We start from the raw sequence: 14,975 nt of genomic DNA on the forward strand, positions 1-14,975 counted from the left end.
GCAATGTCTACCTGCTGAGGCATCTCTTAGGCTCACCCCGCTTTTCACGTGATAAGAAAAGAATGACAAAGCCCTGACCCTGCCGCCCCCACAGCCCTCACACCTGCTGGCTCTACCAACAGTCTAGACCACTGCAGAGGGCAAGGAGCTATCTGGGCTCCACGGCTGCTCTGGATGCCAGCCAACTCTGTACCCAAGGCTAGAGCCTGTCACCCAAGCCTAGTATCAACCTGTCCATTCTCCTGTGCACTTCCGTCCTGGTTATCTTGTTTGGTGTGCTGAAGTCTCAACAGATCTGCAGCTAAGACACTTGACTGCTTATTGCCACCCCCTTCCCTCTACATCAGCTCCAACCTCAGTTGGAACCGTCACCTCCCGCCCAACGCTGCCTGCCATTGTGGCAGCAGCACCCAGTCCCCTACCCTAGCTTAGCCTGCTCTCCTGACTCTGGCTGGGGCCATGTGGCCAATGTCCCAACATGCCTCCCTTCCTCGTGCCACAAAGGACTTGTCTCCCATGCTCATCCCGTCTTGCATATCAGAAGAAAGGCATTAACTACCTTTGAAGAGGACTCGTTTACCTAGAAAATCCAAATAAATCAACTGGAGAATGACTAGAATAAATGAATCCATACTAGTGATGAAATAGGAGACAAACCGACAAAAATAAACTATATCCCTATATGCCGGTAACGTATAACTAAATAATAATAATAGTAATAATAGGTGTGTTGTGGAATATTTGTTTAACTAGGCAAAGATGTGTTGCATTTATCTGTGCTGCATTTGTTTAACAAGGTAAAGATGCGTTGCTTTGCCTGTTTAAGGAACCTGATTGGTCTAATAAAAAGTTAAACAGTCAATAGGTAGGCAATAGAGGGCTAGGCAGGGCTGGCAGGCAGAGAGAATAAGTAGAAGACAGAAGAGAGAGAGGGAGAATGGGAGAGGAAAAGAGGGAGATGCCCGTGGCCAACAGCCTGCCAGCCAGCCAGCCAGACAGCCAGACAGCCAGTCAGCCAGACAGTCAGCCAGACAGCCAGTCAGACAGCCAGCCAGTCAGCCAGCCAGACAGCCAGTCAGACAGACAGCCAGTCAGACAGTCAACCAGTCAGCCAGCCAGTCAACCAGCCAGCCAGACAGTCAACCAGCCAGACAGACAGTCAGCCAACCAGTCAGCCAGCCAGCCAGCCAGCCAGACAGACAGACAGCTAGGCGGGCAGTCAGACAGCCAGTCAGCCAGCCAGTCTACCAGCCAGCCAGCCAGTCAGCCAACCAGCCAGCCAGACAGACAGACAGACAGACAGACAGACCGATAGACAGCCAGACAGCCAGACAGCCAGCCAGACAGACAGACAGCTAGGCAGGCAGTCAGCCAGCCAGCCAGGCAAGGAGTAGGACACAGAATGAGGGAAAGGTAAAAAGCCCCGAGGCAAAGCATAGGTGAAGAGAAATAGGCTAAAATAAGTTACAAGAACTGGTAGGTTGGGCCTAAGCTAAAGTCGAGCATTCATAACTAATAATAGGTTTCTATGTCATGATTTGGGAGCTGGTTGGCGGCCCAAAAGAAAGCCTGCTACAATAATGGGGCCAGATGTGGTGGCACACGCCTTTAATCCCAGCACTTAATTGACAGGTAGGCAGATCTCTGTGAGTTTGAGGCCATCATGAATACATAGCAAGACCCTGTCTCAAAAAACAACAAACAAAACAAGTAAACAAACAATGGGGGCTGGAGAGATGGCTCAGCAGTTAAAAGCACTGGCCGTTCTTACAGAGTCCTGTGTTCAATTCCCAGCACCCACATGGTGGCTCACTACCACCTGTAACTCCCAGGTGATCTGATGCCCTCTTCTGGACTCTATAGGTACTATGTGTGCACGGTGGACAGACTGTAAAACACCCATACACATAAAAAAGAAAAATAAATTAATTTAAAAATAAACAATGAAAAAAGTACTTTATCCTTAGTGGTGACAGCACATTAAATATTTAACATTAATTTGGTATAATTCCTAGATACTAATTTTTAATATTTTTTTGTCTAAGTTAGTGGGTTGAAAGTAGTATTTATTAAAGACCCCGAAACAGAGCTATGTACTTTAAAACCTATTAATGGAGACAGGAGTGTGGTGCATACCAATAATCTCAGCACTCAGGAGGCTGAGGCAGGAGAACTGTGAGTTCATGGTCAGCCTGAATGACACAGCATGAATTTGTCTATTAATAAACATAAATCCCACAAATGTTAGAGAATGTCAGAGCGTGTCTCTCTCTCTCTCTCTCTCTCTCTCTCTCTCTCTCTCTCTCTCTCTCTCTTTCTCTCTCCATCCATTATCATCTTTGTGGTGCTGGGGATCACACCCCAGGTAACACACAGGCTAGCAAACACACTACTGAGATATAATTCCAGCCTCAGGGAGTTCTTTTAAAGAGACTGATGAGAGGTGGGTGGTGGTGCATGCCTTTAACCCCAGCAGGTGGATCTCTATGAGTTCAAGGCCAGCATGGTCTACAGAGTGGTTCCAGAATAACCAGGGCTACATAGAGAAACCCTGTCTCAACGCCCCCCAAGGGGAGAGGGGAAATGAGGGCCTAACTGTGTGATTCATTCGGTAGATTGTCACCTAGCATACAAAAGCCCTGGGTTCAGCCCACAGCACCTAAACAGAATCTGTGGCACATGCCAGAAATCCTAGCTCTTGGGAGGTGTAGAAAAAAAGACTGGAAGGACAAACTCATCCTTGGCTGCCGTTTGAGGCCAGCTGGGTCACATGGGACCCTGTCTCAAACAAAACAGCAACAAAAGCAAGGCAGTGATGGGCTAGGGTGTGGGTCTGTGGGAAATGCCGTGGGTTCCAGCCTTAGCACCACAAATTAGAAAAGATTATATCAAATAAAAATATCAAAATGTTATGATTATACACTAAAACAGAGCAAAGGAAACCCCTGAGCATCAAGAACAGTGACCTGGATTACAGCCTGTCAGAAAGGGGTACCACTTGGGGTAGGGGTGGGGTGAGGGGGGAAACCTCCGAAGGCAGAGTGGGGACAGCTCAGTAGTAGACCAAGTTCTCAGCAGTGCACGAATGCACACGCGGGCATGTACACACACACACACACACACACAACAACAGCCACAGCAGCAGTTAGAAATGAAAATTTAGGGTTGAAGGCATAGCTCGGTGTCACTGCTTTTGCCTGGCACGCTGAAGGCCCTGGGTTCAGTCCTGGTGGTGGAGGGGGGGAATGGTTGGCAGTGTGCAGCTGGGGTCAGGGGCTCCGAGACACCCACACCCACAGTCCAATCCTCGGGACAGCGAGCAGAGCCAAAGGAGGCTCAGACAGCGGGAACAGACGTAGGCCCTAGTATCAGTTACAGCCCCACCTTCCTTCCATCCTCTGGAGCGTGTCATCTGGGGAGGGCTGAGCCCTGGGACTGCACCATGCCAGAGCCCAGCTCATCGGCTTACCCCAGCAAAAGGGATTACTGGGTGAAAGGGTCAGAAAATGGTCCAGTTAGACAGGAGGACTGGGTCCTGACCATCTACTGCCTGCCTGCCAGGGGGCTGCGGCTAATTACACACCGCATGCGCCAAGAGCGGGTTTTCAATATTCTCACCAAATCGAAATGCCGACAACTGGAGGGAGTAGGCTAGTGGCTTGATTGGCTCATTCCACAATACATGCATGTACAGAAGCGCCACTCTGTTCTCCATCAACATTTCTAAGGACAACATGTCAACAAAAATCACATACTCACACACAAAAGTTTAAAAAGCCACCAACTCATCCCCCCGCCCCAAAATAAAACAAACGACAAACAGACAAACAAAAAACCCACCCAGGTTTCTCCCCTAGCCTTCCTGCCCCGTTAGGGAGCTGGCTAAGGACAAATGTCCTGTTCATCTGTGGATCCTGTAGGCACCAGTGTGACGCGGAGGAGGCTCCAGAAGCGACATGTGGGAGGGGACATGGACAGCCTGTCCATCGGTCACTTGCACTCTCACCGTGCGCCAGCGCAGTGGTAAGGACCCAGCAAGCATTGCGGCCAGCAGTCCCACTGCACAAGGGGGCAGACGCGCAGAGTAACTTCTTGGAGTACCACCGTGGGGGAGATGCCTGCAGCCAGCGGCCTCCCCAGCCCAAGGCAGAGCCAATTGGCTAGCGCTAAGATGCTGGCGGGATACGTGGACCAGGCTGCCTACTGAGGAGTGAGCTCGTGGGAAGGCAGAGTGCTGAGAACCTTGAGAAAAACCTCCTCTGGCCTGCTTAACCAGGGTTAAGCAGGGTGTTAGAACAGGGTGTGGCTACTGGCAGCCTCCCCAACCCCAAGTCTCAAATCCTGTGGGCCCCTGGGCCAGCCTCTTGTCTTCCCTTTGGACTGTGGCACTCACTCCAAAAGGGGTCACAGATCCCAGGCTATTTCCGCTCAGTCCTGCCTCCAACCCCGCCACTCTAGCCTCAGAAAGCGGATGAACCCTCTGCTGCGGATTCTCCCATCCCCCACCTCTGAGAGCCCAAGACACCAGCTCTTGCACCAGTAAGAAGGCAGCTTTGGAACCAGAAGGACCTGTGCTTGCCGTGGGTCCTGCCCAAATCATTTTAGCTCCCAGATCTTCTGGCTGCTGAAGGATAAATGTGTCCATTCCTTAGTCTTTCTGTCCATAGAAACCACCAGTGGAGGCTGGAAGAACTCTGCTCTTGCACAAGGGAGCCTGTGGTAGAAAGTACCATGCAGAAAGGGACAGAGGAACTGGAGAGGTAGCTAAGCAGTTAGGAGCACTGACTGCTTTTCTAGAGGACCCGGGTTCAATTCCAGCGCCCACATGGCAGCTAACAACTGTCTGTAACTCCAAGATCTGACACCCTCACACAGACATACATTCAGGCAAAACACCAATGCATATAAACTAAAAATTAATTAATTAATAAAAAGAAAGGGGCAGGGGGCATCCTGGGACCCAGGGCAGCATAGACTCCTGGGTAGTCCAGGGTACTCACACAAGAGTGCAGTAAGCCTACAGTAGGTTGAATGTGTGTTTCTTATCTCTAGCCTTCCAAACAACCCCTCAAAGAATGGCCTGGACCTCCAGTTATGAATCCTTTCTGAAGATTTAAAAGCTGGGTGGTGGTGGCGTACTCCTTTAATTCTAGCATTCAGGAGACAGAGGCAGGTGGATCTCTGAGTCTAAGACTAGCCTAGTCTACAGTATGAGTTCCAGGACAGCCAGGGTTTCACAGAGAAACCTTGTCTCAAACAAACAAACAAAAATCTGGGCTGGAGAGATGGCTCAGCAGTTAAGAGCACTGGTTGCTCTTCCAAAGGACCTGAGTTCAATTCCCTGCCCTACATGGCAGCTCATAACCATCTATAACTCTAGTTCCAGGGAACCTCATACCCTCTTCTGCCCTTCTTGGGCACCAGGCACATACGTGGTACACAGATATGAATGCAGGCAAGACACCCACACACATGGAAAGCAACAAAAGAATTTTACACGTATGAATGTTTGCCTGCGTGGCTAGTGGATGCTTAGTGCTCAAGAAGGCCAGAAGCGGGTGCTGGATCCCCAGGAACTGGAGTGACAGCTGGCTGTGAGCTGCCATGGAGTCCTGGGATCCAAACCAAGTCTTCTGCAAGAGCAGCGATCACTAAGCCATCTCTTCAGCTCCGTGAACTCCACAGAGAGGCAGACGGGTCTGACCGCCCTAACAAGCACCCTTGGATTCTTTAAACCAGGATTCTTTTAACCTGGATTCTTTAATCCAGGCTGCAGCTCCTTTCAGGACGACTCCAGTCCTACCACCACTAACAGCCTGTAGACGTGAGAAATTGCAAAAATAGTTCATGCTGGCCAGGACAGCATGTGATGGGATGTTGCTGTCCCTCTAAACATAAGAACCAGACAGTCCTGTTTTGTCCCTCTGGTCACCATCTGCCCCTGTTCAGGTCTGAGTTCTCACTCTCCTTGCCCTTCCTGTGACTTTTCTACACACAACCAACCACTCGGCACCCCATGGAAATGCCAGTCCCACCCCCGAGTCTGTACTTGTCCTGATGTACTCCAGCAATAAAGACTGGATTGGAGTTCAGTGGAGGGGGGGGGGGGGAAGAATGGACAGGCAGATGGCTAGAGAAGGGTGGGTGGCCGGACAGTTTTATGTCAACTTAACATAGCTAAAGCCATCTGAGAGGAAGGAATCTCAGTTAAGAAAACGCCTCCAGGCTGGAGAGATGGCTCAGCAGTTAAGAACACTGGCTGTTCTTTCAGAGGACCCGGAGTTCAAGTCCCAACACTCATATGGTAGCTCACAACTGTCTGTAACTCCAGTTTCAGGGGATCTGACACCCTCACATAGACACACATGTGGGCAGAACACCAATGCACATAAAATTTTTTTTTTTTTTTTGGTTTTTCGAGACAGGGTTTCTCTGTGGCTTTGGAGCCTGTCCTGGAACTAGCTCTTGTAGACCAGGCTGGTCTCGAACACATAAAATTTTTGAATAAATTAAAGAAAATACAATATAAAGATCAGGCTTTACAGAAACATGTGGGGCATTTTCTTAATTAATGATTGATGGGTGAGGGCCCAGTCCATTGTGGGTGGTGCCATCCCTGGGCTGGTGGTCCTGGGTTTTATAAGAAAAAAAGGCTGAGCAAGCCATGGAGAGCAAGTCAGTAAGCAACACTCCTCCACAGGCTCTGCATCAGCTCCCGCCTCCAGGTTCCTGCCCTGTGTGAGTTCCTGTCCAGACTCCCTTCAGTGATGAACAGTGAGTGATAAGGAAGTGTGAGCCCAATAACCCCTTTCCTCCTCAAGACGCTTTGGTCGAGGTGTTCCATCAGAGCAACAAACACCCTGCCTGAGACAGCGGGTGAGCACACAATGAAGAAGGAATGGAGGAATTGCTGGCAGGTGGCTAGGTGGATGGACGAACCCGCAAAGCAGACACGCAGGTACAGGAAATGATGAATGGGCAGAAGATGGAAGAATGGCTAGATAAATGATGTCCTGGAGAGTGGGCTGGCGGATGGGTGAATGGGTGGACAGAGGGAAGGAGGAGCGGATGGAGGGCTAGGAGACAGCGTCTGGTCGCTGTACGCAGAGCCTCAGACAGAGCCTTGCCTATACAGAATGGCCTGGCTTTGGAAGTGCTGAGCCCCAGCTTTCAGTAGCATTACTTTGGAACAGTGGCTTTCAGCTTCCTAATGCTGACACCCTTTAAGACAATTCTCCAACCATAAGTTTATTTCCATTGTTACTTTGTAACTGTAGCGAGCTCCTCCCCCCTTTCGGGATTTGTTTTTGTGCATGTGAACCTCATAGCTGACTTGTCCAGGGACTGGCTTTAGCCTGGGGCCCTCTTGCCAACAGTGCACACTACAGGCCACATGGACCCTCTAGAAAAGGCTGTCCATCTTCTCTGGACTTTGTCCTTTAAGCTATGAGCAGTAAGATGTGGGCTGGACATAGGGCATTAGTCCAAAGGGCAGAAGAGACATTCTTGCAGCAATAACATCATGGGCTGTGGCTACATGGGGGTCTCATATACAATTAAGAACGGTCTCTTCTGCTGGGCGGTGGTGGCGCACGCCTTTAATCCCAGCACTCGGGAGGCAAAGGCAGGCGGATCTCTGAGTTTGAGGCCAGCCTGGTCTACAAGAGCTAGTTCCAGGACAGGCTCTAGAAACTACAGGGAAACCCTGTCTCGAAAAAAACAAAAAAAAAAAGAAAAAAAAAAAAAAAAAAGAACGGTCTCTTCCACTACCCTGTTCCTGGGAACATAACTGTGGAGCTGTGAGCAATGGATTTTTAGTAGGGTCCCTAAGGGGTCCACTTTTAAACTGTCAGACATTCTCTCTCTCTCTCTCTCTCTCTCTCTCTCTCTCTCTCTCTCTCTCTCTCTCTCTCATACTCACTAGGTAGATCAAGCTGGTCTTGAACTCACAGAGATCCACCTGCCTCTGTCCCCCAAGCGCTGGGATTAAAGGCATGTACCACTGTGCCTGGCTGCCAGTCTCTTTTTCAGTCATGGTTCCAGCCCCATCGCGGCTTAGGTCCACAGACCCGGAGCACAGCAGGGATGCAAGAGGAAAAAGGAGTGAAGAAGGTCTCACGTTAGAAACACGCTAAGAGTACTGGTATGGGAGGCACCCTCACGATTACTCTGCAGAGCTGGACACGGTCACATGTTTGTAACCCCAGCACTCGGGGTGTAAGCAGGAGAATCAGGAGTTCAAGGTCATGCCCACCTACATAGTAAGCTGGAGGTTAGCCTAGGTTAAAGTAGACCCTGTCTCAAAAATAAAACAAAACAACAACAAAAATCAAAAAGCAGAATGACGATTCTATAAAAATATGGGGTTACACACTCAATAGGACAGGGGTGGGAATGCAGACAGCATGATGGTACCAAGCCACTGCTCCCTGCACCCTGTACCCTGCACCCTGCTCCCTGCCTGGGCTCTACTCTGCTCAGCTCTCAGGCCCAGGAAGCTGTCTAGGTTCCAGGTTCCTTCTCTACCCTACCTGGTGGGACTTCTTGGGGTAGGAGGAAAGGAGGCCTCGAGATCCACAGCTCAGAGGGAAGGCTGTACCCTCCTACTGCACCCTAGAGGAAGGACTAGTGTTCCTGCCTGCAGTGGGTCTCAGTGCATGGTGTCAGGAAGACCAGGGTCCTCCAGGAACAGCCTGAATTCTGTTTCCTTCCCAGACAACATGCTCAGCACGGCTCATTCTGTGCACTGGAGCTCCGACCCTAGGAAGAAGAGACAGCTGAGGTGTTCCTGTGGAGCACCAGACCTGAGCAGCCCACAGGATTAACCTGGCCCCGCTGGATTTCAGTGCTGCCTCCCCAGGCGAAGATCCCTCTTTCCATCTCTTTCCACAGCCCCGTCTCCTTTCTCCTCCTCTGCTTCTGTGCTGGGGAAGCTCCTGGGCCTAATCACTGGGCTGGGCTGGGCCTGAAGGCCGCTCTGCACCCATACAGTATGTGATCAAATTCCATCCCACAGGCCAGAGATCCAGGGAACTGCATGGAAACCTGCTCGCTTCAGGGTTCCCTACCCACCACACCCTCCAAGAGTACCTCTTGCTGCTTAGGAAGTCTGGAAAATCAAATTCTCTTTCATTGCAGGTTTACACATCCTGCAGAGATCCCAGCAAGCGAGGCAGGTGCAGGAAGCCTGAGTGCTTCCTCCTGATCTACAGCCTGTGTCTTGGGAACAATCGTATCATTGACAGAGACCTCAGGGTGGCACCAAGATCTTAGGTTATCAAATCAGGGGACCACAGGAGGCCCATCTGGTCAACATACGACATGATCAATGAAGCCCATACTTCAGACCTCCTGACTGTCTAACTAGTGTTCTCTTCTTGTCCAGGACTCCATGCAGGATGATACATTTAGACACCCATCACTCCCCTTGGCCATGTTAAGGAGCTCTGGTCAGAGCCTGCTGGAATGTCCTTAGGTGCTGTCGGGGTGGGGGGTTATCTGCTGTTTCTCTTAGAACGATCCCTCCACCACAGTTGTGAGCTGAGTGGAGTTCTCTTGTCCCTTCACAGTGAGGGTTGGCATTGACCTTTGTAACCTTCTGGGGAGGTATTTGCCAGGTTTCTCCTATAAAGTTGCCCTTTCCCCTCTTTTCTTACCGGACTCCTAGGAAGTCAAGACATAGCTCATACCCAGGGGTAGGGAGTCAAGCTTCCCCTCCGCGATGAGGAATTATTGCACACAAATTTTATGTTTGTTTATTTACTTTAAATATGGAACACTTAATGAATTTGTGTGTCATCCTTGCACAGGGGCCATGCTAATCTTTGGATCGTTCCAATTTTAGTTTATGTGCTGCCAGAGTGGGCGCTTTTTTTTTTCCCTTTGGAGACAGGGTCTCATTATCCCAGGCTGGCCACAAACTGCCTATGTAGCCAAGGATGGCCTTGAGTTTCTTTTTCTCATGATGTGTGTGTGGACACACATGCGGCACTCAGAGAACAACTTTCAGAAATCACATCTCTTTCCTTCCACCGTGGGAAACTCAGGCCACCAGGCTTCTGTAGCAAGCTTGTACCTGCTGAGCCAACTTCCCAGCCCCAACTTTGAACATCTGATCCTCTTGTCTCTACCTCCCAAGTGCTACAGGTGTGTGATGCCATGTCTGCCTGTATAATTTTTGTTCTATTAACCTGTATTGATATACACAATGATGAGATTTGTTATGATGTTCTGGTACATGTATGGGATGTATTTCCATCACTTCATCCTCCACGAACCTCTTGCCCTCCTCTTCCCAGCGAACCACCTTTTCCCCCCTGCATGTTCTCCCCACCCCCGTTTCTCGTCTTGGTGATGCGATGAATTCCACCAGGGTTGCTTACAGGAACACGGGTGAGAGGCCTCCTTACCAGTGGCTACATCTTTAAAGAAAAACGGCTCCTCTTTTTCCAGCAGCCATCAACTGTCTACAGATCTCTAGAGAGAGAGTCCTCATGAGCCCCCTCCCCCATAGCTACTATTAACTGCCTATAAACGTTAATGGAAGCCGGGCGGTGGTGGCGCACGCCTTTAATCCCAGCACTCGGGAGGCAGAGGCAGGCGGATCTCTGAGTTCGAGGCCAGCCTGGTCTACAAGAGCTTGTTCCAGGACAGGCTCTAGAAACTACAGGGAAACCCTGTCTCGAAAAACCATAAAAAAAAAAAAAAAAAAAAAAAAAAAAAAAAAAAAAAAAACCAAAAAAACGTTAATGGAGGGCTGGGGCCTTGGGAGTTCCTCCGCATCCTATGACGGGATTTTGACTGGTCCAATCTTATACAGCCATATCCATTCTTTTGTTTTTATTTTGTTTTGAATGTAGCTCTGAGAATCAAATCCAGGGTTCACACATGACAGCAAAGCACTCTACCACCCGAGGACATCAGCTCCTCCCGTCCTCCTGTATGGGGGACTTCTGCATTATTAATTCATCTACTTACGGATGCTCTCGTGGGTATTTGTTTCATACTCTTAAACCTACTGTGATGCTGATCTCCCTGGTAGCCAGCGCAGTTAGTAAAATGTAGACAGTGACCCTCATGTCTAACAAATGATCAATCATTGTCTCTACCGCTCCAATGGGTTGGGAATCAGTGTCACAGGCAGATGTGTAGGCAAACACGATAGAAACAGTCTGAGCCCATAGCACTTTGGGAAGGAACCCTATCTATGAGGAGCACTGCTTCGGTGTATTTGAGAATTTGATGTGTAGTAAACAGTGTGTTTTCCATGGTCCTCCGTATGGAGACCGCAGAACAGCCCCTCGGAGTCCAGGCCCTGTCCGTGGTCCTGCCCTGCATCCCAACATTCTCCCTTGCGGGAGGATTCGCGCACAGACAGCACTGGCAGCAGTGAGGATGGAGGAGTTCAGGAGCAAGCAAGATGAAGCTGAGCTGGAAAGAGGGAAGAGCCACAGGCTTAGATTTAAGGAACTAATGAGAGACAATATGCCTGACACTTTTAAAGTCTGGACCCAGGAGGGGACTGGGCCAGAGTCACGTGGATCAGGTGCACCACACAGTCCTGGAAAGAGAGAACGAGCTTAAAAAAAAAGTCAGAAGTGGACATTTGGAGGCTAAATAGAGAAACGTGGAAAGGGTCTGCATAATAAATATGATGATAGTTTATGTAAGCTCAACTGTGAGGAGCACTTGAGGGAGGGGCTAGGTTAGAATACATGGTGCAGTATGACCTCATTTCATGGAGAAAGCCACATCTAAGCACAGGCGTAGCTCGTACAGGAGGCGACCAGAGCCTCACCTCCCTGGGGGACAGGACTATCACCGATCTATTTTCGACTGTCCACATAACTTAGTAAGAAAGGGAATCACTGGCCAGCCCCAGGGTGGAGGAGCTCTCCCCAGGGTGAAGTTTTCAAACAGATCCCTGAGGTTTTAGAAGCCAGAAACCTGGTACGAGTAGAGTGTGCAGAAACACCGAAAAGGCAGGCCCCTCCCCGGTGTGTGGGCTGACCAGGTCCAGCCCTGCCAGTGCTAGGAAAACAGTCAAACAACGCGTCAATGACATCGGTGGAAACCTGGCCTCCGCTGCATGGGCTGGAAATGGCTTCAGGGTAAGAAGGCACAGGACAGAGGAGAGATGTTTTCAAATAGTTAAAGGCTACAGTGCAGAAGGGAAACCCAGGTGAGTCCCCATGCAGAAACACGATGAGTAAATGACAAGCAGGTTTCTTTCTGAAGTATAGAGAGAGGAGGATCTAAGGACAGGAGGGGTCTGTCCAGCCTTGGGATATGGTTACAGGGCTTTGGCTGACTGCCAGGGATTGCAGTGAGGCCATTCCTATATCTGAGGGTCTCTGATTCTGGAATTCCAGATTCCAGCCAAAGCAAGGCGAGGTTCCACACCAGCAACCTGAAGCCTCCTGTGCTAGGGACTGCATAGTCTGCAGCCTCCTGTGCTAGGGTTGCTTAGCCTGTGGCCTCCTGTGTTAGGGGCTACACACCCTGTGGTCTCCTGTGCTAGGGAGATGCTCAGCCTGTGGCCCCTGTGCTAGGAGATGCTCAAGCCTGCGGCCTCCTGTCTTAGAGGATGCTCAGCCTGCTCTGGTGGGAGATGATGGCCAAGAAGAGAGATTCTGCTAACCTCTGTACAAGAAAAGCGGAGGTAGCAGCAGCAAATACCCCCGAGGAAAGCAGAGAAGGGTAGAGAATGGACTTCAAGAGGGAACAACAGTGTAAGCTTCCTGGGATGGGGGACCCACACCTGCCTCCCTCCTCCACCTTCTGCACTTGGGGATTCCCAGGTTCTGGCCAATGCCCAGCTACCTAGAAAGGGATTGTTATTACCTTCCACTTGTCAGGTGACAAGAAGGCACCAGCCCAGCTCCTCCCATGTTCTAAAATGCCATTCTGACCTGTCCTGAGAACAGAGCCACCTAGTACCCATTGGAGACCAAGCTCCCAAGCTCCCCACATAGGGCCTGAGGTCTCAGATGGCCTTGGAAACCCACAGCTCATTAGGGGTTTCTGAATCCAGGAGATGCTGACCATGGTAGGGCTGCATGAACACAGTGCCCTGTCCTCCCTTCAGACACCGACACTAGCCCCCATGCAGCTGGTAAGAGGATACCACCCCAATGGGCAGTTATTCATCACACACTGGCAGTTCAGATCCTGCCATTCCAGACAGACCAACAGCGCCCACAGTTCTGCTCTGTGCCACCCATGCGACCTTACACCAACATCAGAGGCTCAGCTAACCACTCCCCAGCTTGGTCCTGGCTGGCCCACTGCAGGCAGCACAGCCCGCTGCCAGTAGGGCCTGCCCATCTAGCTTGAGTGGGAGGTCACTAGGAACTGGGCCAGAATCCAGGGTGGCCCCAAGCAGATATCTCCTTCTGTTCTAGGTTGGGTAGGTGCGGCTAAGAATCAGAGGCTGCAGATCACCCTTGCTTGTCCCTGTCACCCCTAGGCCTGGTGCGGTGCACACATACCCCTGCGACTAGATTTGTGTGGGAGGGGGTGTCCATAGGCTAGATTTAAGAGCTCCTCTGATTGGGGATGGCCCGGAGGGAAGGGCAGGTGCACAGGCAGGTCACCCCGGGCGTGCCATGTGACGCACAGGCCCGGGATGTGACAGCGCGGGGTCCCTGCGCTTCCCCCAGCATGGGGACGCGCGCGCGAGCTCCTTACCTCCTCGCCTTGGCCGAAGCGCAGGCCAAGCGCCGCAACGCGCTCCACGCGTAGAAAGCCGTCGGGGTCGCGGCCGCACACCTCGAAGACTTCGCGCAGGCGGCGCACGGAGCGCAGCAGAGCCGCGGGGGCGCCCGCCCAGCCCGCGCCGCCCGCCATCCGCGCCGCCCGCAGCTAGCCCGAGCCCCGCGCCGCCGCCGCCATCGCGCTCGCACCGCCCGGGTCTGCGGCGCGCAGCCTCTGCCAGCGGCGGCCGCTCGTGTCAGCCGCTCGTGTCTGCCGAGCGCCGCGGGCCCGCGTGGGGGCGGGGCGGGGCGGGGCTGCAGACAAAAGGACCCGAACCGCCCCAGGCCCCGCCCCTCCTAGACCTCAACGGGGAGGGGTTGGGGGGCCCTGGCCCCCGCGCCGCTCGAACACCCCGCGACTAGCCAGTACACGTCCGTCCTTTGTTAGTTCTGGGTGTTGCAGGTGTCCCTACCTTAGAGCGTTTGATTGTTACATTTACCTCCCGGGAAGCTGAGATGCTGCGGAGGGGCCAAGCAGCTTGTTAAGGGCAAGGGAGCGGGCGCAGTGAGGAGGTGCGGGGACCCTGGAAGGGTGGCGGTTGGAGGGGACTAAAAGTAGGTGGGAGGAAGAAAGAATGAGGCCTTCCATTAGGCTTGATGTCATTAGGACTCAGAAATACCTATGGCTTGGGAACCCGGAGCTCCTGTCCTCTTGCACTTTTCTGGCAGCTCCTCAGAGCCCAGGACTCCATCCTGAGTGTGGTGACCCAACCTGTGTGGTGCCTCCTCGGTGAAGTTCAGCTGAGCGTCATCGGGCCCTGCAGAACCCAGGGACAGTCCCTGTCCACCTATCACCTCGTTCAGCGCAACAGCCATAAGGAGTGATTGTCCCCTGCTCAAGCACAGACCTTACCTGAGCGCACCTCCAGATCAGCGTCACTGTCTTCCTCAGGGAACCCTCGTTTTGGCTTCACCTAAGCTCTGAGCCCATTTCTGAAACTCTGCTACAGTTAGCATGCCCCTCGCCATGGTAGGAAACTCAAAAGGTCATGATAGGTCTTAGTGCCCTCATGTCCCTGATCTCCGGTCAAGTGTGAGCCCAGAGCAGATGGTCAGCCACATTCCTTACAGGTGCCCAGAGAAATTCAGTTTCCTGGACAGGGGAGAGTAGGGGACCAGGACCCTGTTCTTCACAAGAACGGCAGGGCCTCCCCTCTCTGAGCCTGTATCCACTCTGATCTTCAGGGCAACTCTCAAATATGCATGTCCTGTGCAGGGATT

The 14,975-nt window shown here is 51.7% G+C and overlaps 1 non-coding gene across 1 annotated transcript; it reads right to left on the reverse strand.

Annotated features, from left to right (window-relative positions):
• Positions 1-9,764: 9,764 nt before the first annotated feature.
• LOC119813792 lies at positions 9,765-9,868 on the reverse strand. The gene has a single exon (XR_005285250.1). It is a non-coding gene; the product is annotated as a U6 spliceosomal RNA (small nuclear RNA).
• Between the last annotated feature and the right edge of the window lie 5,107 nt (positions 9,869-14,975).

Source organism: Arvicola amphibius, chromosome 4 (assembly GCF_903992535.2).
Source record: "Arvicola amphibius chromosome 4, mArvAmp1.2, whole genome shotgun sequence".
Classification (NCBI taxonomy): domain Eukaryota; kingdom Metazoa; phylum Chordata; class Mammalia; order Rodentia; family Cricetidae; genus Arvicola; species Arvicola amphibius.